Below are 24,908 nucleotides of genomic sequence, written 5' to 3'. Positions count from 1 at the left end.
CTAAAAAAGTCACACGTAATTTACCTGAATGAATCTTATCCTATTTACAGGGAAAAAAGATACCACCCACCAAACAGCAATCCATATTTATATTCTTTTATCAGATGAATGACAGATGGAGTGAAGTAGTGATGACTAAAAGCCTTGAGTGTGGGTTGATTTCTTTCAGTTTGGTATGACAAAACAGGTTATGTATATGGTTTGTGAGTGTGGTACTCATTTATTAAATGCCCATTTGGACTTTAAAAAATAACATGCCTTCAGTAGCAGTCTCAGGGAGCAGACTCCATGGTGTAATAAATCTCATTTGCAGGAATTTTGGCCTGATACTCTTAATATACTCCGAACTTTCTTTTTCTGAACCTTGTCTCAAGCTCTACTGCACTCCTAAGTAATTTATCCCTTCTCTTCATCATCCAGCTTTAGAAGGCAGTTATCATGCATACTTATACACAGGATTAGATAATTTGGGGATAAGTCTTTGTCCTTATCTTCAAATCATTTCATTCCAAATTTCTTTATTTTATTTCCTTAATGAAAACTCTTTCTACAGCTGAATCAAAGGTAACTTTGACATAATGGCTGTTTACGATAGTATCACTTTTAGAAAATAATTTATGCAAGAATCATAAAGCAGTAGAAACATAAACCTGAACAGAGTTTGGAAAAGAAAAACGAATGAGAAGAAAGGTCATTAGGTATAGGAAAAGCTGAAAATGGACTGTATGTTTCTTTCTGTCTCCCATATTTTATTAAATTAGCTCATGTAAATTAGTAAAGATGTTTCCTGCTAACTCTGTTTTATGTGCTTCTTGAAGCAGTTTTCTTTCATTCAAGTCAGAAAAACCCACAGATTTCCATCCGTGGTTTTATGTTTTTACTAGTCGCTTTTTCCTTTGCTGCTATGTGTGTTGTAAAACTAAAATGAGATATCCAGTTATTTTTTTACTTTTGTCCAGTGGTGTCTACTTATCCATGAACCTGCTTGAAAGTGTTGAATGTTTCAGTATTCATTGTGATAAGCCTGCAAAATTTCTGTGTTCTTAAGTAGAGACTTTCTTAAAATGTTTGAATTGGCACATTTCTGCAGAATGGGTTTTCCCATAGTGGGAAGAGGACTGGGAATGGACCTTTACTCTCCCAGGGGCACTACCACCTAGTTATATTTGCCTGTCTGTCTCAGTAGATACCCTTTAACATTTAAATACAAAGACTTATGACTACTTAGCACAGCTTTCAACCATCTTAGGATGTATCAGAGTCCAGACGCAATGATGTATCCTGGAGTCTTGCAGAGCATTGCAGCTCCTGTATCAGGTTCCGCACCACTGTAGGATGGACATCATTGTCCTGAGCAGCAGGAATTATGTAGCCTTAAAGCTTCCCTTAGCATGGTGTGGTACGGCATGCATCGGCATATGTTCTACTTCCACATCATGATGTGATCTCCCTTCTGTTTTCTTATATAATTTACTTGGTAATTTTCTGACTGTTTCTGCTACTGTGTTTTGTTTTATGCTGATTTTCAGTCTGCTCTGTCTTCAAATCTGTAAGTTCATCTGTGATCACTTTTTGATAGCCAAGTAAGATGGATTCATATTTTTTAAAATGTATTAAACCAAAAAATCTTGTTCCAAAAGATATTGTTTTGAAAGATATATTTTTACAATGACTTTATACAAACTTCATGTCTGCTAGTAATAAAAAAGAAAATATTGCAAATAGTCCCTAACTGGGCAGTTTGCTAAGTTAGTGTTTTATTCATCTTATTATACTAAGGAATTTAAAAGCTAGAAAAGCTGGCATTAAACTGAAAGGGCAATGGAAAGTTGGTAGCCTAAACATTTGTTTTGATTCATATGGAAGGAAAGAATTTGGACCAGATGCTTGAAAGAGCTCAGAACCCAGCAGCCCCCATTGTTCTTCACTTAGGTGCCTAAATGGTAACAGTTGGGTGTGCAGCTTTCTTGAAAGCCGATCCTTTTGTGTTGAGGCAGCTTTTAGGCTTTAGCCTATCTCTTCCTGGCTGTAGAACTTTAACTGTAAACATTTTATTCCAGAATTGTCCCTCATCTATATCCTTCAAGCATTTGCTTATAGTTAAGAGATCTATTGTTAATATTGCAGGGCTGCAACCCCTTCAGCGTGTCCTGAGTTTTACAAATACGTCCCTCATGTTGCTTTTTTACTGGGGACTTCTCTGCATCTAATGCTTCGGTAATACATTTTCAAGGAGTTCAACCAGTGTACAGACTCTTAAAATGCAGTATATTCATATACTTTTGTTTGCTTTAGGCTGGAAATCATGTAAAATGTAACATATTTTAAAGAAACCAGGGCTGTGCGCTTTCTCCTAAAGTAAGCTCCCAGTCCTTGAAAATGTCTTGAATGAGGCTAGTGAATAGGACACTTGCAAATCATTGTGATTGTACTTTAAACTTGCTAATATACAGATCATCATAATATAAGTAATTGCAGGATTGGGTTAAATCAAGATCAAACAAGGCATCTAGTGTGTCTTCTTATAGTTAAAAGAAGGATAGGAAAGATTAGCTCTTGATTTTACCTAAGTTCTGTAATACACACCACATACACTCTCACACACAAATACAAACACAGTAAAAATACCATTTCAACTTCTATTGTGCTGTGGGCTGTATAAAATGTTGCATTTGATTCAAAAGCACCTTTGGACTTCATTCTTGGATTACGAGTTCTTAAAATTTAGATAAAATTGCTAAAAGGAGGGGACTATTAGTAGGCTTAAAAGACTTAAGACCAAATTTTAATAGATAAGCCACCATGACACCCTGCATCCCAAAAGTAGAGAAGATGGGTGGCTTTGAAATAAGACATGGGACAGAAATCCAGGAGAAAAAAGTTGAGTTTCCAGCTCTGCCATAGACTTCTGTCTGCTAGAACATTGCCCAGAGCCACCCAAACAGTCTCTGGGGCTGGAAGTTAGCATATATGGGTCAGCATCATGGTTTTGCCAGGCAAACTGCCCCTGCTGGGAAGCAAGTATACTATTTTGGGCAAAACACCCTGACTGTACTCCCTATAGGAGTCCCTGTGTAGGCCCACTACTTTCATTTCCTTCAGAGTAATTTCAATAATCTTTACACAGTGCTGTAGTTATTCCATACTTCAGATCTTAGGTCTGTAAAATGGGCAAAACTAGCTTACAGTTCCTTATGTATAAACAGAGCTAAACCATTCAGGATGTCACACCAAACTTCAAAATGCAGCGATGATTCTAGTTACTAAATGCTGGGTGAATTACCCATCAACGTATTTTTGAGCAGGTATGTGGCACCAAAGAATAAATAACACTTCTTATTTTATCATCTTAAATGGAGGCTTTTTTATCATTTTGATGATTTTTTTGAGCCAATTATTGGCAGATGTGCTTTAGCCAACCATATGTATAGAGGTGATGTACAGATATATTTCTCTGCCTCAAATATTCCAGCTTCTTTCCAAATGGTGTGTTTATTTGGCTGATGCACGACCTCAGCCAGACATTTTTCTGAAATTGAATCCAGATCAAATGGAATGCCCTGCTGACTGGCTCGATCTCAGTGCTTGCCTTGATCAATGTTCCTCACCCTTACAGAAAATGGGCAGTTGTCAGGTTAGCTGCAATTTTCAACACAGGTTGCTATATGTTATCCATAAATCTCTTTTACCTTCTTTGATAGATGCAGTTATCACATCCAGTTAGCATTTGAAGACTGTAGCAACATAAACTTGATAGTGTCTTGCTCTAGAATGTTTTTATTTATTTATTTTCCACACTGAGACCACACAGTTCTCTAAGTAAACCTTCACATGTTGCAAACCTACCAACTTCTGAAAACCCTGTGCCTTTTCCTCTGGTTGGACTGAGTTTGATCAGCCATATTGCACAATTTATATTGGGTCTCACTAAAGTTTCATATCGATTTTCATGTTTTATTGCTCTGATGTAAAATTCTTCTCCACCAGGAGCTGTTGTGAATTGCCATATTGTGAATTGTCTCTCCAGAACTAAGAAATTCTCTTCTGTCCTGAGATGTAATTGGAAGAGATTGGACACCCAGTTGTTTCTTGCCTGTCCCTGACTGACTCATTGCCAGGAGATACGCAACAGTCTGGCTCCTTCTGCTGTGTTTTCCAGTCTAAATGTAGGCTGTCGATATACCTGGATATTTTTCAGTACAGTGGTTATTACATTTCTCTACAGAGCTCTCGGAAATTGTGTGAAGGGTGCTATATAAAAGTACAGATTAAAGTGGAGTGGATTAAATAGGACTGGATTTCTGGAATGCATATCACCCTTTACTCTGAGTTCTCATAGTGTGGTTAGAGCCAGCCTGTACTGCATGAACATTTTTTTGTGATGTCCATTTAACCAATAAATCTGTCATCACTGACTGGTCTCCATTTCCTCTGAAATAAACAAATCACTATTAGGTTCTTTGAAGCAGCAGACTGCCAGGAAACACAAAACTCACTTCTGCTTCATCCACGGAGATAAAGTAGTTAGTAAGTGGAAATGAGCTGCAACTGAAGGAGCCTCAGTGTTCTCACACCTGCTAGAAAGTACAGTAGATTTCCACACAGCAGGAATTCAAACAAACCTCAGATCACTGTGTGCAGTGAAAGTGAGCTTGCCTAGCCAAGAAATGAATTGCAGGCCCTTGGAAACTACTTAAAGAAAGCCAGTTTCACAGGGACAGAGGAAATTTGAAAGAGTCCAGGAAGCTCTTCTAGGTCTGTGGTGTCCGTTGTGTCCGCTGTTGTTTGCCTGGTGCCATATTTCTGACCTCCACACTTCTCTGGCTCCCTTTTTGAGCTAGAGGTCCTCTGCTCGCTGCACTTGGTGTTGCACTCCGCAGGGCACCTCCCTCTGCCTTGGCTGCCTTTAGCGCCCAGTGTTTTCACGTGTAAGTTTGCATCTGCTTTTTCTTTACTCTTGAGCTGGGATTTATTTCACTGTAGTCTCACTTTCCCAACAATCTGTGGCTTAACTTTCATCCTTTACCTCTTTTCAATGTGAAAAATTAGTCTTGAAAAGCTAGTAAAGTCCTTAATTCATTCTGGTTGTTCTCTGCTGTACTGCTTCCACTGCTGAAATAGGTTGTGGAAATGAAGCTTCTGACAGGCGCCTGTAGCTGTTGTGAAGGGGAAAAAATCTTGGGTTCAGGTTCTGTAACTCATTTTTAAGTTAAGTTGTGTAGTTCACTTCTTCATAAAAGTGAAGGAAAATGTTCCTGTTAAAATTTGCAGTTATTTTCAGCAAAGTAGCTTTAAGCTTTCTTCCTAATAAAACCTGACTTTTCACCTGTACAAATGTCTGTGAATATGAAGGATACAAGAAACTGCTAATGGAAGCTGAACTTAGGTCAGGGAGAATCAGTAACAGAAGAAAGATGACTTCTTTCAGGAAAATCAAGTGAGTCTTCATTAGGGATAGACTCCAGGCCCAGCAAAAGTTAATGAGAATTTTTAAATGGTTCACCTTTACATAGTTTATAGTGGTGAAAAAAAGTTCATATTTCTTTATCCATTCCAGTTTTTTATGCTTGTTTCAAAATCATTTCATGCTTGTTAAGAATTTTAACATCAGTATTTCCAATGACATTTTTTACTTGTTGGAAAACAGTGTTATTACAGTTTCAGTAAAAGTTCTATCTTGGATTTGAATCCACAGCCAGTAATTATTTTTGTCTTTGGTCCTATAAATAAAATATTTAATTTGTTCTTATCCAAATCCTTTAAACTGACTTATTTTCAGACTCATACTGACATTCCACTCTATTTTTTATTTTTAGCAAATTCAATACTTCACATTTTGAACTCACGATAAGGTAGAAACTATTGTTATAATAACTGCAAGTATAAACACAGGCTTCAACTGTATCCTGTCCAAACTCTTTTTCTAAACCATGTATTCAGATTGTCTTCTGTTGCTTTGTGTATATACTGAGTTTTATAAGTGAATATGGACTTTAAATAAATTTACATGTTTATACCAGAAGTGACTTAAGGGGACATTCCTGTATCTGTCCCTTTCCTGCCATGAGCTGGGTATTTGCATGATCCCAGCACAGTGCTGAAGTGTCTCTGTCTTCCTTGGCGGAAAGATACTGGAAGGTTGAAGGGAACTGGAGAGAAAGACAGTGCTGTGTGGAGCCAGGGAATGTGCTTCACCACACCCTGTCCTGAGCCAGGAGCTTACCCCATCACACGACCTCGTGTGAGGGTGGGATGGGGCTGCCCTTCTTCCTTGCTTTCTTATTCTCTGGACTTATAATTGATTGCACTAGTGATGGGGAGATGTGAAAACAGACCCATAGTAAAAAGGTATAAAACTAAACCAAAAGGAGTATGGCACTTGCTGTGGTGCCAAATGTTAGATCTAATTTGGAAAACTTCTGGAAATAACTTGGGGCTCCAGTTGACAGTATATATTTTCTGGCTCGCGATTAATCCCACGTAAATGGTGCTTTTGTCAGTAACAGAACAAAAGCATGGAAAAGAAAGGCATGTATCTGTCTGCCATACATATGACAGTTCAATTCCTACAAAACACGCTACTTGTTTATAAAAATGGGATTAGTTTCCAAATTACAGTTGCCAAAATGTCCTGAAAAGAATCCATACACACTCTGAAAAAGTGTTTAGAGATGATGTTTCAAATGTGATTTTGGTAGCTTCAAGTGCTGAAAAGGCGCATTTGTTGAAACTACATAACTGTTTAGGTCCTGATGTAATCTGTGATCATTTGGAACAAATAATGAAATGGTGGGAAGAATCAGAGAGAACAAGAAAGGTTATATAAGTTGAACTTGCTGAAAATACTATAATCCAATTCTAGCTGGTGGGAATATAGGAAATAGGAACTAGAAAGTACAAAGCCTGGCCATACCTTTTTCTTTTCTTTTTAATTTTTCTCACTTCCCGTTATCTTTTTTTGTTTGTTTGTTTGTTTCCCAGAGAATTATGACCCATCATTAACAATAAATGTTGACGGTTTTTCACATGAAGAAGTATCTGCGCACCTGTATCTTTGTGTTAGTCAGGTAGCATGTAGCCTTCTGCATAGATGGAAATCCTGGTTTTTTCCACTTTCAAGCTGATCTATTAAAAAAAAAAAAAGAGGGGCAACCCCCCCCATAAGATTAAATAAGCACACGTATACCTTAAAGTATGTGTGAATGAAAATTGCATAAGCGTTCTTGGATTATATCCTTAGATGATTTATTTATGTAACTACTAAAGCACCTTGTTACAGGAAGAAGGAAAATTTGAGGGCTACTAAAGACTTAGCTCTACATTACAAGAACTTCAAGGAATTTTAGTTACATGACAACTGTAAGGATGTTTTTACATTTTACTCAGCAAATAAAGGGTGACTTTCCCTGTTGATTCATTTAATATCTCTGAAATTGTAAAGAATGCAGTGAAGAAGCAGATTTTTTCCAGATCAAAATATAGTAGGATAAGGTAGTGCTAAAATGGAAACTTCAAGCCATTTTAAATAATCCTGAAAATCAAAACTTTGAAACTTCTGTGTTTGGTTTGATAGCTAGTTTTGTAACAGTTAAATGCTTGGGAGTTTCCTGTTTACTTTGTCTTCCAACAAAATAATGATAGGAAAAAAGTGGCATGCAGACAGTATAAATTCAGTCAGAAAGACAATTCTTTTCTAAGAATTAATGCAGTCACATAAACCTAAGTGTGGAATAATTGTGCAAGCCTCAGGTAAGCATCAAAAAATTTCAGGCTTTTTTCCCAGCAAAAGCTACAGCAAATTTTTCAAGGCTGGTTCACTGTTTTTATTTATGCTAGTAGAGTGTTTCTAGTACGTGATGAATTGAAATAATAAACAGTTTTAAGCTACTTTACGAGAACCCAAAGATGTCATGAATTCTGTGTATTAATGTGGCAGAACAGAATTAACTTCTTCCTGTGTGTACTACACAGCTTTTGTTTATGTTGTGTGTATGCATGCGCATAACGTATTAAACCAGAGTTAAACCAGCTTTTCATCTGCTCCTGTAGGCCATGAATTCTGGAGCCACACTTTTCTCATGGCAATGGAGATTCATACTTGTGGGGAAAAAAGACCAGGCTCCCTGTTTGTAAGCCTCTTGCACTCTTAAGTTTTTTTAACTGTTTCAGTAGGACACAGTTGTCCTGGAAAAGTCATATCTTGGAGAGAAAAAGCTGCCAGGTTGCTCAGGCTATTTCTGAGGAGGGCTTTAAATAGCTAGAGAGAGACCTTGAGGTGGTCTCTTTACTTCAAGGGGGAGCCAGTGCAGTGAGCAGCAGAAGAAAGTGGTATGTCATGTGAATCTTCATGCTCAACAAACTGCTTGTGTGTTTATCTAATCAACTCGAAGTTTTTTTTTTTTTTTTTTAGGATGCGTGACTTAATACCTGCATATGCATTACATCAGTTAGCAAGGTCTGCTTATTGGTGCCTGCTTTGTTTCGGGTTGGACAGGGCATAATCTTCATCATCTGGAGTGAGAGTTAAGCATGGTGTGAATCAGTCCAAGCAATCCCCCACGCAGGGGCTAGGCAGTGACAAGAGCATCTGCCTGCACATCTTAACATCAGGAGGAGGGGGGTGAGGCGGAAGGCATTCAGAGAGAAGGAAGCATTTCAGACAAGTACTTTGGTCCTGTCTAGAGTCAGCTATGCCTTGTCCAAGTGATGATTTGTACCGGATATAATGTTGCCATCTCCTACATTTTTCTTAATATTGATTTAGAGTAAATGAGGAGCTGAACATCATTTTTAGCCTCTCAGCATTATTGCCTTTCTGGTTCTTAACCACTTTTGTAGAAATATTGCATGCTTTGAGAAAGGAATGGTATAGATATTCCAGTACATTGTATTCGTAATGATTCACAATGTTCTGAATCTGAGAAGAAAGTCTCTGTGTAATGAACAGTTAAAACCGGGATAGATAAATCTGATGATCAATAGCAGCAGAACATGTAGAGAAATGACTAATCCAGAACAGCATTATGGGTCATTGAAGGTCATTTTCTTAAATAAAAAAAAAAAAAAAAAAAGGGTACAAAAGGCAGTGTACTTTTCTGAGCACTTTATATCACTTCTTTCTTCTCACACACACATTTCTGAGAGTTGTGAAACAACTTATTGTTCTTATCCCATATGAGTGCTCCACGGGATTCTGATTTGTAAACAGGTTTTCAGAACTGGATTTGAGCTAATGACTTTCATACACTATGTTTGTTCTTTTACCAAGTTTTAAAAATTATTTTGGCTCCCCTAAACGTCTCTTGTGTGCAAAGGGAATTTCAAAATGGCTGTTTTCTAATTATGCTTAGGAACATAAAAGTCTAAATACTGGTGATTTTACCCCTAGGCAACTTGACATATGAGTTGCCTAAAAGTAAATGTCTGATTTTCATAGCTCTTTTATTGATAAATCGTCATCATGCATTTGCAATGATGTTTCTATAATTTCAGAAATTATTTCCACCCTGAAACCATTTTTGGGTGATTGTGGCTTGTATTCCTGCTTCATAAATATATTTCTGGAGTTTTAGGTCATGTTTCTATGTATAAGGACATTGCGTATTACCAATTTGTCATGTAGAAGATATGCTGATTTATACCCACAAAAAATGGTGCTTTCAGATGTTAAAGCAGCTGAATTACTGTGTAGCTCAGTGGACCTGAGTATCTGTTGACATAGCTCTCAAAAAAGGTTGCACACCTTCTCACAAAAGTGTACAAAGGTTTACTGAGAACCATATATACATTTTCATGTTGCTTTTGTCCTTTCATTCATGGTTTAGACCCCAATATGTTTCTTTTCCTTACCCTTTTCTGAACACAAGTCTAAGGACACTGCATTTTTTGACCTTTTCCTATGATTCTTTAATTTCCTGCAACCTTTGAGATAAATTATACTTTTTTTTTGGTCATAAATATATTGTAAGGAATTTCAGAATTGGACCACTTAAGAAGACCATTTTGATTCACAGAAACAGACCGTGTTGCTGTTGCCTCTGCAGTTGTACCTCAGTGGGATGTGACCTGAACATCATCCTACGCCCTGTCTGCACACTTTTGACTAGATCTTACATAATCTCATTCTTCCTTGCCCTTCTTTTCCCCCAGGTCTGTTATTTAAAATGTGAGGGTTTTGTGGTACTATTTATATGCAAAACAATGTGTAAATTCACAAATTTGCCCAGTTACTGCCACACCTTACTCAAAAAAGGATCAAAGTCTTGTTCAGGATAGGAAATGTTGTTTTCAGTTAGATGAATTGGGAGACTGAGCTGCAGGATGTCACAATTGTAATGTTTTCCCTCAGTTTTTCCTTAAAACCTGCTCTGATGATAATAGCTGGGATTCAGTGATGAACATTTTGACTTGTTTGTTACCACCATGAAGAAGTGAGGTGTAGCACATGATAAATGCATTGCCAGCTCCTGGGAGCATGGACTTGGATTTGTTAGTATGCAGCGTCCAGTATAATGAAGAGGCCCTTTAAGCAACACAGCTACACTAATATATCTGGATAAAGAATAATATATCTGGAGATTTCTCTGTCTCATTTGTGCATATGTGTCTTCGCTCAAAAAAAAGAGGAGCTTCTGGGCTCTTTCTGCAGTTTTTGAACTATACAAATGTCCTCTTAGCCAGGGGACTAGCCTTCCTAGCTGAGGTAGGTATTCATCAGTCTTTGATTGATTTGTAGTCTTTCTGAAGTAGTATTATAAAAATGTATTTGTTTATTGATTTCCCTTTAAGGCTTAGTAGGGTCATATATTAGTGTCCTCATAAGTTCCCTTCTCTGAGAATTAATGATGAATAATTTCAAGTAGTAGCAATGGATTCCTATCATCTCTCAGTGCAAGTTAAAACAAATCAAATAAAAATGAAGCAGAATTAGTTCTTAAGTGATTAAAAGGCATGTTTGATATATTAAGATACATAAAAGCAACTGTGGATCTATTCACTAGCTTTTTGAGGGAGGTCCTATTTACAAACACACCACCATCCACACAAACAATCCTGTTTGACTTGCATGTTAATGTATGGGTGAATTAATCCTCATTAATATGTTGAAGGATGGGTAATTTGAACTTCTTACCTGGTCACTGTTGATGCAATCCATGAAGGAATGACTGGTGATTTTTTTTATGTTCTCAGCCTTGTCTTAGCAACATTTTCTCACTTTGTCCACAAAACTGAATATTAACTTGCATGGCAGTTACTGCAAGGCTACTTTTATTACATCAAAGGCTTTCTGAAGGGCTGTCATGAAGGTGAATGGGGAGAGAAAGGTGTTGATACTGAGATTTTTTAATTGGGACTAGATCAACTTGAAAGAGGTGAAATTTGTGGAGCCAGGAATTATTTCAGTGAGCCATCATTGGAAAAAAAAATGGTTTATGTATACATTTTTATTGATTAAATGACTTAAAAGCTAATGGCAGTAAAGTGAGAACATTCTGTTGTAATTACACAACTATGAGATTTGTTTCTTCAGCTTTACGTCCGGATAAGCAGCTGAATTACAGAACACCAAATAAGCAAGAGGTCTAAATCCCCAAATAAAATAAGTTGATATTGTAACCAATGAGATCTGTTACGGTGATGGTAGACCAAAGTGTCCCTTAGAAATCAGGTTAAAAGAAAACAGCAGAAGAAAAGACAGACTTTAAAGGAAAACTACAACTCTAGGAGCAATGTACTGGCATTGCCTGGTGGGTTAGGTAAAACACATGATACAAAAATCATTAATTTTTTTTGGTTTACATTTTGAGGCATGAGAAGACACAGATTTCCTGCTTTCAAAAAGAAAGTGAAAATATATGGAGTAGGAAGGCACAAAATTGTGTTTAGAAAAAAACTTAGGGTTCAGCTAAATGCACGGATGCATAAACTAAACACTTTATATGCCTAAAGCACTGTTTATATAGTAATGAGGATTTTCTATCAGTTTCTTCAGTTAAACAGTAGCTGTCTTTTTGCTGTTTAATGGAAACAAGGCAGTCTTGCATAAAAACATCATATATATCAGCATGTTACGCTCTTTTATTGTCTGTATGAGTGCAGTATAGTCATAACCCTAACAGACCAACATTTTAATGTCCTTTCCTTTTGAATTTTTGTCTCAGATATGTGAAATTAACTGGGTCCAATTTTGCTTAAGAAGCAAGCTGGGGTTTTGGATGATAGAGAAAGTCAATATCCAGTTTTTGTTTTTGTTTTGAAAGATGGAGAAAGCTTGTTTATGACTAGGAACATCTGCCAAATGCTCTAACACCAGCATAAATTAACTATTTACTCAAACCCATGTTTACATCTGTGGAAGAAGCTATTGCTCCATGTTTCCAGTGCCCCAGAGGCCTATAAATCCCCTGGAAAACATTGCAACAATGTAAAAAAAACCCAGCACAGTTATTCAATAAGTACCATTTTTGCAGGGCTATGCTGTACTGAAGCATGCTCAGTCCAGCATCTACAGTAAATCTAAGCCTTAGTGACATCTGTTCTACTGCCCAGAGTCACTGGGGACCGCAGAAGGGAAAGGAGATGATGCAAGTCATGCTAGTTGGATGTTTTAAATAACTAGGCAGCAAGCAGATGAATCCTAAAAGTGCTGTGTTGGTGAGACGCTCTCAGCAGAGGGGTGGGTAAGAGAGGCAATGAAGTTATCCAGTACTTTACATCTCCCTCTTTGCCATAAAACAGATGGTTGAGATTGGGTGGTTCGGGTTTTGTTTTCTATCAGTAGAAACTATGACGCGGGGATGGCTGTACTGAGCAAACGGTCCCTTGTTCATACACATCCCCTCTGCCTCAAGATCCTGAGCAGGGATGCGAGAGGCTCCTTTTCAGGGTGGCTATCAACGAGTAAAAAAGACTGGAAAAGCTCCTTTCTTGGCATTAGGGTTTTTCAAAGCTGTGCAATTTTAAAATAAGATACCCTTGATAAAAATAGTATTATGTCCAATCATCTTATTTAATTGCGCAGAAACTCAGTGACTGAGTGGTTTAAAATTAGATGGAATAAAGTTTTATATTGAAAAGAGTAATGCCCCAGAGCTCAAGCTCATGTCTAACTGCTATAACTCATTTTGTTGGAAAGCTGCAGACCTTTATTCCACTTCTTAATATAATTCTTGAATTTGTGCCGTTTCAGAGCTGCTACATACTCTTTTTCAGAACTGCCAGACCAGAGTTCAGGCAGTATTTTTTGAGGTTCAAGGGTGGGGGATGGGGGGGGTGGGGGTGTGTTCTACCTCCGCCTCCTCACCCCATTAGCACCGGCAAATGCAGTGTTCATTGTTGCTGCATGAAGTCCAGCCCTGGAATTGCTGGTTACTGGTATATATGCTGGGATTTAATTGTTTCTTCAAGTTTCTGTTTTTTAGAGTACACTCCTACATCCACCAGTAGGTATGGTAATAATTTCATTGCTCTTTTCTCCTCTATTTCTGTGATCTGATAATCTCAAGTATTGCATCTACTTTTACTGCAGAGCATCCAACCCTAGATTATATGGATGGGAAGAAGAGCAAAGAAATAAACTGGCAATTTTAATTTCCTAGAAAGATGGAGTTCTACATTTTCAGAGTCAAAAGGGAGGATGATGTTTTACCTCCAGCCTGCCAACCATTATTGGGCTGACAACCGATCACAGCGGAGAATGTAGGGACTGATGTGCATTGTTTTACAGAACAACTAAATAACCTTTGTGTTTGTTTTCGGTGTTTTTAGGATGGAGAAAAATGTTATACCAATCCCACTTTTATCTTCAGTTGTAATGAATGTTTCTTAATTTTCTTATTCTAGTAGAGGTAGGTATTTAAAATGAGCTTTTTTTAAAACCATAAAAAAATACTGTCTGGGAGCATAAAATATATATAGGATATACTGTGCTTTGACGTGCACTGTCAAGACTATTTCACTAGCACATTACTTTACCAGGAAGGCCTTTCTTCTCCAGCTTATACACAGCAAGTTGTGTGAGGTGAATGATGGAAGAGTCAGGCCACATTATTTAACATGTGTGCCAAATAGACTCTCTTATTTGGGAAAATAGAAGTTTCTACTTTTGTATTCATTTAGTGATCCCAGAAAGACTTTCCGTTACTGAAAAGGAGTTGGAAATGAAGCTGGAGACAAAATGACCTTTTCATTTGACTAGCATACTGTGGAGTTGTGGTTTAATTATTGGGAATTCTTGGGGTTTTATTTTTTTCCATTTTTTCTTAAATACATATGTTCTCAGAGGGCTCACTTGAGACCTGAACTGTATGTGCACACTGGCATGTTTGCAAAATCAGGTCCTTGATACTATACTTTCTCTTTCCAAATTAAAAATTAGAACTATGTGAGGACAATCAACTACTTTGGAAGTAGCAGTTCCATTTTAGACGTTTAAAGGAAGCTTAGAGCTCTTAGTTATTGTATATATAGTTAAAGTATAAATATAATCTCTCTATATATCATACATATAAAAGGGGACAGTACAGGTATGGCATAAAAGTTTGCTCTCTGAAAAACTATACTCGAACCCATAGTTGAAGTGACCTCCTCTCCTAGATACGTAGTATTTTCTTGCACTGTAATCTTAAAATAATAGGAAGTACTCCAAACAATTATGTTGTAGCTTTCTGCTCACATCAAAGTTGAAGTTTTTGTTGGTTTTTTTTTTTTATTGCACCCTGCCAAAGCTTTCCATTATGAGTCACAAACTTTGACTGTACAAGTTAGCAATCAAGAAAAATTATTCATCAAAAAGCTCTCCTAGACTGTAAAATTAAATAGTACAATAGATTTAGCAGAAAACTTAAACCTGCACTGTTACTTAGATTTTATTTCTTTTACAGATTTATTTCCTTTACCCCATATACTATTTAGAGAACTATTTTGGGGTTTCTGTTTAATTATGTGAGCATTTTTCCATCCCTTAACTATTGTATTATAGTTCAAAAAAGGAAATGGTGTTAGCTTCAAACATGACAAATCCTTTGGGTGTTTTTAATGGATTCTGCCATTTACAGTAATCATTTGCGAAAACACAAAGAAAGGAATATGTGGCACGCCACTAAGTAGGAGAACTTGTAAGTCAAAACCTGCTGATAGTCAGGACTTCTAAAGTAGTCATTAGGAGGTTTCTATCTAGTATTAACAGATAGTAATAGTTTTAAGTGAAAAATGAAACTTTCACGGTCGGTCTGAAAGCCAATGGTATAAATAGTTTAAACATCTGAAAAAATTTATTTTATAACCCTTTTTATTTTGGTTTCCCCTGAAAGACAGGTAATTCCATTTAATTGCATGTGGGAAAGTACTTTCCACTGTTTTTTCATTTTTATAGTTACTGTTATACTTCAGCACAATGTTGTAAAGTAAACTGTGAATGAAATAGTAGAATACACCCAGAACAGCAACCCTATTTGGTAGGAGAGCGTGCGTGTGTGTGTGTTTCTCTGTTCTTAAAAAAAGTCTGGATGTCTACTAAGGTATGTTATGAGCACAGCTGGGCCTGTTGGCTTCATTTTAATGCTTTCTGAGGGATAGTAAGATTTACAAAACATGTCACTAAAACACATGCAGGCATATGCATTTCCACAGAAATCTATGATACTTCTTAAAGACCCAGACAGGGATTGCGTTTGTGCCTCATGCTGAAAGCTGTAATGCCACACTAGCTAAGCCATGTCCAACAGGGGCAGCCACCAAGGCAGGGAATGACCACATGAAATTGCTTGTGAGGACCGCGACACTCATCAAGACTGTGAAATGGAAGTCGATTTGTGATCCTGCAATTCTGCAAGGTGCTACCTACACTGCGGAGACCAGTTACGAGTGTTTCAAAAAGACAGGTTTTAGAAAGAGTAAAAACATTTGAGGCAGACTGATTGGGAAAAAAAAAAGGGGGGGGGGGGAGGGGAGAAAGGGCACGCTAACATAGGATTAAGCAGAAATACTGGATGTTAGATTTGCTCCAGACACTGTTTTTTTCTGTCACATGTTCAACATATATAAAATTTTCACTACATCATTAAGGAGTTCCAAATAAATCTGTTCCATGATGAATGGAAAAAAAATTAGCTAGTGTAACACACGTGGAAGAATTACACTGAAAAATACCCCTGTGAAATGGCTTCCTGTTTCCTGTAGCAGCAAAATAATTCTTAGAAAGAATTAAGTAGAATTGTTGGTACCCGTTTATATTTTCCTTTGTGTAACTGTATGCTGAAGACCTGCTTTGGAAAGATGTAAATATCGACCTCTAAAGAAACCCCAACTGCATTAAACTTCTCTAAGTGTTTCAACTTTTATTGCTTAGTATGGAAAACTAAAATCCTGGAGTCTTTGGCTTATGTGCAAACTATTTGTATTTTTTGTTTGGACAGGAGCTCACGCAGTTGCAATAAATTTTTTTTAAAAAGCAAACTTAGAAGTCAGCAAGATTTTCACTGTAAGTTCTGCATGTATATTTTGAGAAAATATATATGTAGGAGCCTAAGAAAATACTTTTCTTTAATCAACTCAAGACTTCTCATGAACATACACAAAGTAAGCTGGAAATTAAAATGGTATCAAAATCGGCTCTGACACCCTTGGAACTGAGAAGTGATTCCCCTGAAATTCATGAAATTGCCCCAGCTTGCCCCCCTGTAATTTGGGGAAGAAACCGGCCCAAATGGCACTCTTTTTCTAGGCCATTTGCTCTAGTGAAGCTACATATTGTGGCACAATGATGTAGTCTGTTACAAGGTCTACAAGAATGATAGATGCTGGTTTTTACTTCTTTTTAATGTAATCTTTTGTGTGTGAGGAGTGAGGGCAATGGCACTGACTATGTATAGCACATCAGCTAAGGAAGAAAGAGCATTAAGGCTACACACTTGGTGAAATCTGGAAATTACACCTTGATTTGCACAGACTTTGATAAGGTGACTAAAGTGACTGTGTAAAAAAATTAAAGTATATTTGTATATGGATGAAACACAATAATTGGTTATTAAAGATATTTGGAAATTCATGATGAAGATTTATTGTAGTGATACCTGAAGTTTAAATAATCGAGATCTTTATGTGGAATAACCCAGTCTTTAACACCTCATTAAAAGTGTTTTACTCACAAATTTGATGAATAATATCCACAAAGTCTGAACTTTCTAAGCAACAGAATTATTAGCAAGAGTTGAATGCCAGTTGGGAAGCAAACATTGCTAGTCTTGCAGTGGAATGTATTTCTGCTTTAAATGCAAGAGACTTTGAATGTAAATTTGAAAGCACGTAACACTAATGACCAGTTATATAAAGAAGTTAATATAGAAGCAGGGTTTGTAAAATGTATTGCTTGACATATGTACTTTGTGCATACAAAGTACCACTGTACTTTTGATTCTTATTATTAACAGTGGCAGTCTGGCTGTACAGAGAAAAAAATATGTAAGTACTTTCATGATATTTAAATTCTAGATAGCACAGGCAGGATATATACGGGTATAATTTCTGTATATATTTCTTAGCAGCAAGTCACTATGACATATTTTTCCATTCCTTAGCCTCATCTCTGTTTTTGCTGGCAATATCTTTAGCTAAATATTTAGTATTTTATGTCATACAAAGTGGAGCAACCTCAACTATATTTTAACTATGACAGAGAGGCAGAGCTACCTATACTTGTGAGAAAGCACCTCCGCAAAAAACACACTGGCCAAAAGAACTAAAACAGCCAGAGTGCATTCTTTATCACTAAAGTATTTCAGGTTGTTTTTTATTTTCAGACACAAATTAAATATGGCCTTTTGTTAAACCTGAGTCCCAGAACACTGCCTGTGCTGGCTGCTCTAGTATTTTTGGCAGGACAGAGTTCTCCCTGCTTCACAAAACTAAAATAAAAACTACAACCCATCATTTAAGGGAGATAAGACTTGCTGAGAGGTGATTATGTATGTTCTGTGTGTCATATGCTCTCTTCTCTTCCTAAGCAAGCACTTCCTTACAGTTTGCAGTGCTTGAGAACTTTCATGTACTATCTTTGCAGAAAAAATCTATTTTCCTAAGTATTTTAATATAAAGTAGGGCCCAAAGGAGTATCGTAATGCCTCTTTGGAGTTCCGATACAGCTGCTGCCCAGGGAAGGGCTTTCACCAGACCGCTGATGATGGCTGAGGCACGCACAGTGTTTGGGGTGGCTTTGATCGCTCTTCACTTTTACTCTGCTTCCTTTGCGTAGGAAAGAGTCTCTGTGGGAGATGTCTAGGAGGTGAGACTCAAGAAAAGAAAGATTATATAAACTCCTATTTCAGCTCCTGTTTTCTCCACTTGGACGTCTTTGTTCTAAGAGGCTTCTGCATGGAAAATTTTTTGGTTTAATTTCGTACGTTAACTTTTACTCAGGAGGACTCACTGGTAATCTGTGGGGAGATGGTGCTGGCAGCTCTTCACCTTCATTTAGTGAAACTCTTCTACGAGAAAACAAATTATGAAAATGGTTCAGTAAATAGGCAAATGTAGATATTATTCAATATTGCATTTAAGAGATGTATCTCCAGAAGTCCAAATGGGAATTGGAAGTCCCACTGGATAAAGTCCTATTGGAATGCAGCCTGTGAAGTTTCTTTAAGGGAAATCCTGTGTCTCCTTTCTAACATATGCTGTAATTATACAAACATTTGGGACTGAGAGCAGTGTCTTCCACATGAAGATCCACTAACTAGTGTAATTATTCATATGAGACAATTCATATGTTGTCTTTCATATTTGGTGGTTTGAAGAAGAAATTACATGACCACGTTATAATCAATCAGATGACCTGGCAGAAGCACATCTTTTCCAGCATAGGTATCTTCAAGAACCTGCATCAATAGCTGTCACAGTGTTATGAATCAGTCTTTCCGATACGGCAGTATAATTTGTAGACTTGTACTTTCAGGAGGCAGTAATAACAAAATGTTGGCAACTACAACTAGTAGGTAATGGTTTAGGATGGTATATAGTGTGTTTCAGAATACCCACAGCTTCTACTGTGCCAGTTCTTGGGTTTTTTGGGAGTGGATGTGAGGCTGTTTGAACTTTTTAAATTTTTAATTGTCACAGACTGGGGTAGAAAGCATTAACTCAATAAGCAAACAAAAGTTTGCTTTCATTAGAATGAAGAAAAGGATTCATGTAATTTTGACATCATACTTGTGCTACTGTGCAGCTTTGCCCATTTGCACATGCAGAGTTGTGAATTATGGAAATGATGATGCTGTTTGTTGCATTTTTTAGGAAGGTTTCTCTACATATATTTAGTGAATTGCAGCTCCAGAAATACCTTTCATGACATTCTCAAAAGAGGCACTCTGAAAATGTTCAGTGATTTGGAACTCTACTTTTAACTGGGCAAAATCTGCTAAGAATATTATTTAAATGACTGTAAAGAGAAGGAAAATAATGAAACAAAAATAGATTTAAGTCTGCAGCATTTTGTTGCATATTTTCATCTAGTTCAAATAAAAATAGGTGCATCAAAGTAAGCATAGCTATGTCAATTTAACTAATTTTTGTTTTGTATAAAGGTTATAGTAGTAGGGAGTAAGGATTTAAATTTGGACATGTTTTGGACACAGAGTAAGTTTACATCTTAATTCTGAGAAAGTGTGAATTGAAAATTTAGAAAAAAAACATCATGGGAAAACTTCACAGTATTCTCTATTAAACATAAAAAATATTTGAAAGTGACTATTTCTGGGTAAATCTTGCACTCACATGTAGTTGCTGGCAAAACAATAGGAGTCAGATGGAGACCTTTATGCCAGCTCCTTGCTTGTGTCTCAGTAACTATTCCATTTTATCAGAAAATATAATTAACTATAAAGCATCAGAAACAAATAGATTAGGCAATTCAGCTTATACTACTATGTACTTCTAACCATTAAAAAGAGTAGTCCTCTCCATAATATCCCTTTGCAACTGCAATACTACAAAGTTGCTTATTTTCTTCATAGTACTTTTCCCTAAGTTCATATTGCTAATATCTTGGGGGGTGGGGGTGGGGGGGTGGGGAAGAAAAGAAAAGCACTTTGCATTAAATCATGTATCCTTGTTGTGTCCTGTTGATGTTTAGAAGATTTTGTTTACATGTTAGTAATTTAAAGAAATTTAGAGGAATTAAGTTTGAAAGAAATATTCTTTCACAAAACATTAAACTACTTAGAAGTAACAAGCTTTTTGCATTGATTACTTGTATAGTTTGCTTCATTTTAAAGTAAATAAGTATGTAGTAGGCAAATGCTTGAGCATCATTTATAGGAAGTTATGCAATTAAGAAGATTTAATTTATCCAACTTCACTACAAATTTATAATGAAATAGATTTGGAAATAGTTTTGGAAGGTGTGAGTGAAAGTTGAAAACCTGGACATTGAATAACAGCTCTAGGGGTGAAATTCCAATGGCATTTTTGTCACAAGTCATTACTGGTTATTGCCACTACTCACTCTCAGTCAGGATCTGAAAACCATCTGCAACTCCAATAGAACACTAGTAATCTGATTTATTTTTGAAAATTTTGTCTGGGATTTTACATTGCAGGTATTAACTGAAAGTTCATTTCTGTCTGAGAAATGAAGGTATGCCAGCTGTTGGAACTAATTCAAGAAAAAATAGCAGGTGCTTCTTTCACATTTTGCCTGTGATTCTGACCCTACCCAGTTAGCAACAGATCTTTTTATTACAGATATTCTGACCAGTCTCTTTTCCCTATTCTGTGACCAGTCCTGTATTTCCTTGGCATGCATCGAAAGCAAAGATACCAAAATGACCACTTTTCATATTCTACACGTAGGAGTTAGATCCTGTGTTTGCTTAATATGCTTCATCTCTTGATGCAGACAGAAGAAAATAGGAACTCTGGCAGGACAATACAGATGCTGTGATTAACAGCAATCCTTTCCTTAGAATAAAGTAGAAGTAACTTCTGAAGGTGGGGAGTAGTGCAATTAGTAATGATTTTTTTTTGTAAAAATAAATCGAGCTATTATTAAACTCAGGAAAAATCTAAGCCCCCAAAGATAAGTCATTTATAGCTTTGAATGTCTTTCCAAATGGTACCTTCTACATCGGTTACCAACAAGCATTTTTGTCTAACAGGAGATATTAAAGATGCTGCCTGGAGTTTTTGAAAACTGATAAGAAGAGTTCTGAGAAAGAGCTATGACCTGCATCCATCAAAGCAGTGGTTAACTGCCTACATTATTTGACATCCAAAGAACAAAGGTCTGCCAAAGAGAGACTGATAAAGTACTAATACCTGCATGTAGGCTACATCTTCTGAGAGTGTGCCAGAATTTATCTGGGAGAAGGCGGAAGACAGACAATATAGATTGCTGTATTTTTCATCAAGTGGTTTGTACCACCTGTATGTATTTTATGTGTGCCTTTTGAGAGGCAAGGAGTGTAACTTAGATCCCCTTAGGCTTTGTTCTTTCCCTCTACACCTACCATTTGGCATAAGATGTAGCCAGTAGAAGAAAACTAAGGTTGTTGGGACTTTTTTCTTCTCTTAGCTGCAACAGCTGCAAAACAGATGTAGGTTGACATGAGTTCTGCCAAAAATCTCTTCCAAGTCTCCCACCCATTTTCCACCAAAGAGAAGCTAGTCTGGTGATATGAACAGAGACCTGAAGGTCAGAAGGAGATGGGAGCTCCCAATCCTGGCTCTATAGAGACTGTTAAAAAGAAAAAAATCAGAAAACCTAGATTTACTGCTTTGAAAATTAAACCACCCCAGATTTCTAAAATTAGTATTCCAAGTAGTACGATGTCGATAGGGAATAAAAGGCAATCTGTACATGAACCAGAGCAACACTGCAGCAGGGAAAGTCAGATGACACCAAGAGTTCATAACTGTTGTTCATCTAACTGGCATCCATCTAAGTATCTTTTTAGGTGTATGTCCAATATCTCAAATGCATTAAGCAAAATACCATTGTCTTGCTGGTCAGATCTTTGCTGGGATTTTATAGGATTCTGGTCGTTCAGTTGTGTGAACCTCAGTACTGAGAGGGAGTCAGCTTTCTGTGTACCTGTCTCAGGTTTCTGTGTGCCTCTGCAACTTCTGCTTTCAGCAATATTTGAACATATCATGTGTTTTTTTCAGAGTATTTTGACTATTACAAATGCATTCAGTGACATTCACAACAAATAAATAAAAACCTGAAACTTTTCCACTTGTGTCTGTCTGCTGGTGAAATCATACTGCTGACAAAACTGTGGCTGCCAGGCACTTACAATCCAGCATTGGCTTAAAAGCAGTATCCAGCAATGGCAGAAATGTCTAAATAACCAGTTGTCCAAGCATGCTCATATTTGCACAGGATCTGTGTGGGCTAACATTGCTAGCAGTGCTGAATCCTCTGTCCTGCCAAAGATGAAGGACAAATGCGACTCATGCAGTTACATTTCCCTTTCCTTACATCAGTACCCCAGTAGCATGGAATTTAGATGCTAACCACATTTGTAAATTGGGAACTCAGAACCATGAGTATTAACCTGAAAGATTACTTGGTTCCTCATGGTTTTACTGGCTGACAGGAATTCTGTTTTCCTCATGGAACTATCTGCTTGCAGAAAAAGATTGCTTGCATTATAAATCTCAGTCACATACAGAGATCAGTACCCTTCTGAGAGACATTTGGATGGGTACTCGTGAAGTTTTTCCTTTTGGCCATTCGTGATAGCAGTAGCTACCAAGGTTTCACACCCCTGACCCCACTTTCTTTTGCATTTCAAGGCTTATATCTTCATTTCTAGTATTTAATTTTCAATATGGTGTCATCTGTAGGTGCATTGGTTTTATCGAAGCTCACAACCTTTGGTTTGGAAACTAGTGAGCCATGGATCTTTCTTGCAGCAAGTACTGGCATGGAAGACTTCTTGGCTCACGGCCTCACACAGGCACAGATTTACCAAGACAGTTAAGAGTTCTTCACCAGTGACTTGCACGAACTACATTTCTGTGCCATACTGCAGATAATCAGTATGCACATCCACCTGCTTTCAAACACATATGAAACACGTCTGGTGGTGTAAGAATGGTAAGTCTGAATGCTAAGAAAAATGATTTAGGTATCTCTCTTCAGCAGTTCATTGGAATGCTGGTACAAGGGTTGAAGTAAGTTCAGGTCACCTACGTAATATCTGAAGTTTATAATGAGGTGGCAGACAAGGAAATTTCAAGGAAGAAAAGCAATATGCATGTTCCTGAAATGGAAAAAGGCAGAAAGAAGTTATAGTGACTAGTTTGCCAACTAGTACAAAGGAAGAAATGTGAACTTCCAGGTTTAAGTTGGTTTTGACCTGTCAAGTTTTCTGTGTTGAATTTGGATAGTGGGTATTGACCGCACACTGTAATCAATGGGTCTGCCATCTAATCGTGTGCTGTCCTAGAAATTCCCTATTCCAGTCACGACTGAACGGCTCCTAAACCCACTCAACAACTTTGGCCGATACCCTCGGCCATAAAACCAGCAGTACACTGTACATTTGAAGCAAAGTTCTGTGTGTCATGTCAGCAAAAGGTAAGAGGTTTAGTGATTTGAAGCCATTAGCTTTAAAACATTTTAAATGTAGCACTGTGTCAAGCATCACCAGTTCTCATAAAATAATAATAATAAAAAAAAATATTCCCTTCCAAGCAGCATAGTGACTGACAAAAAGTGAAAACATTTTTATACCTTTGTAAAATGTAGTTGACTGTAGTTTTGAAACCAGAGTCACTGGCCAGTTGGAGAGTCTCAGGCGGCGTGTCGATGATTCATCTGACACAAAGTCCCAGGGAGTAATTTCTTGTGGGCCTGTTCAGTTGGATGTTGATGCAGGTTTCTATTTAAATCAGCAACTGAAGTGTGAATTAATCTGTGACATTTTTAAGATGGTTCATGAGGCCAGAATTTGACTAATGATACTCCTACTGATCTTCTGCTAATTTTGGATTTATAGGTGTTGTATCATACCCAAACTTATAAATGTCTGGTCTCTTTTTTTTTTTTCTTCTTTTCTTTCCATTCTCTCTTCCTCTGTTTCCTATCGGGTTTTTTGGTTGTTTTTTTGTTTTGTTGTGGTTTGGTCTGGTTTTTTCCCCCTCCACTTTCATCTCTTTTCGTTTATTTAAACAAAATTCACTGACAACAACAGAATGACTATCACTAAGTTCAGTAGTTTGGCTCAGGACCAAATGTACCTGTTTCTGAGAGTAAAAGGAATCAGGAGGGGAGTAATGAAACTTTCAGGAAATCTCTGATTGTGGCCAGAGTGTTTCTTAGTTAATGAGCTGTAGTGGTAGCAAATTTCCTACACCGACACTAGCTGTGACACAACCTCGCCACCTGCACCATGGCATGAGGAGGAGGAGATCCCATTATCACATAGGACATGCTTGCTAATTTTTTTTTTTTTTGACGTCTATTGAATTTCCTACTATTTGTCTGTTGCCTTTCCTTGAAAGTGTAACTGGACTAAACCTTAAAGTGTATTATTTAAAATAGATTTTTGGCTTAAGGTATTAGTAAAATGGTAGGAGAGTGAGATTCTCGAAGTATTACTCATTAAGACACTAATCAGATGATACACATCCTGTACTGGTTGGATGCACTGAGAGTTCCCAGAAGTGGGAAGGAGTTGAAGCTTTGCAGAAATTCTACAGAGAACTGTTGGGAAATGAAACACTGCAAGGTATTAAGCTGAAGTTTGACTTGCATGAATAGCAGCAGCAGCTCACGTCTGTCAGAATTACTGCTGCTTTCCTGATTCACAGTGAAGAATCTACAGGTATGAAAGCAAGGGTGTGCTTGTGAAAGAAGAAAGTTTGAAGAACGTTAACTTAAACATGTTGTTATCATTGGCCTTGTT

The 24,908-nt window shown here is 37.2% G+C and overlaps 1 protein-coding gene across 1 annotated transcript in view; it reads left to right on the top strand.

The window, feature by feature from the left end:
* Positions 1 to 24,908, top strand: part of MEOX2 (mesenchyme homeobox 2) — a 54,283-nt gene that overhangs the window by 14,956 nt on the left and 14,419 nt on the right. The window lies entirely within an intron of this gene.

The sequence above is a fragment of the Falco punctatus genome (genome assembly GCF_963210335.1).
Source record: "Falco punctatus genome assembly, chromosome: 4".
Classification (NCBI taxonomy): domain Eukaryota; kingdom Metazoa; phylum Chordata; class Aves; order Falconiformes; family Falconidae; genus Falco; species Falco punctatus.
The sequence above is the reverse complement of the archived record's forward strand: the minus strand, read 5'-3'. Positions and strand labels throughout refer to the sequence as shown.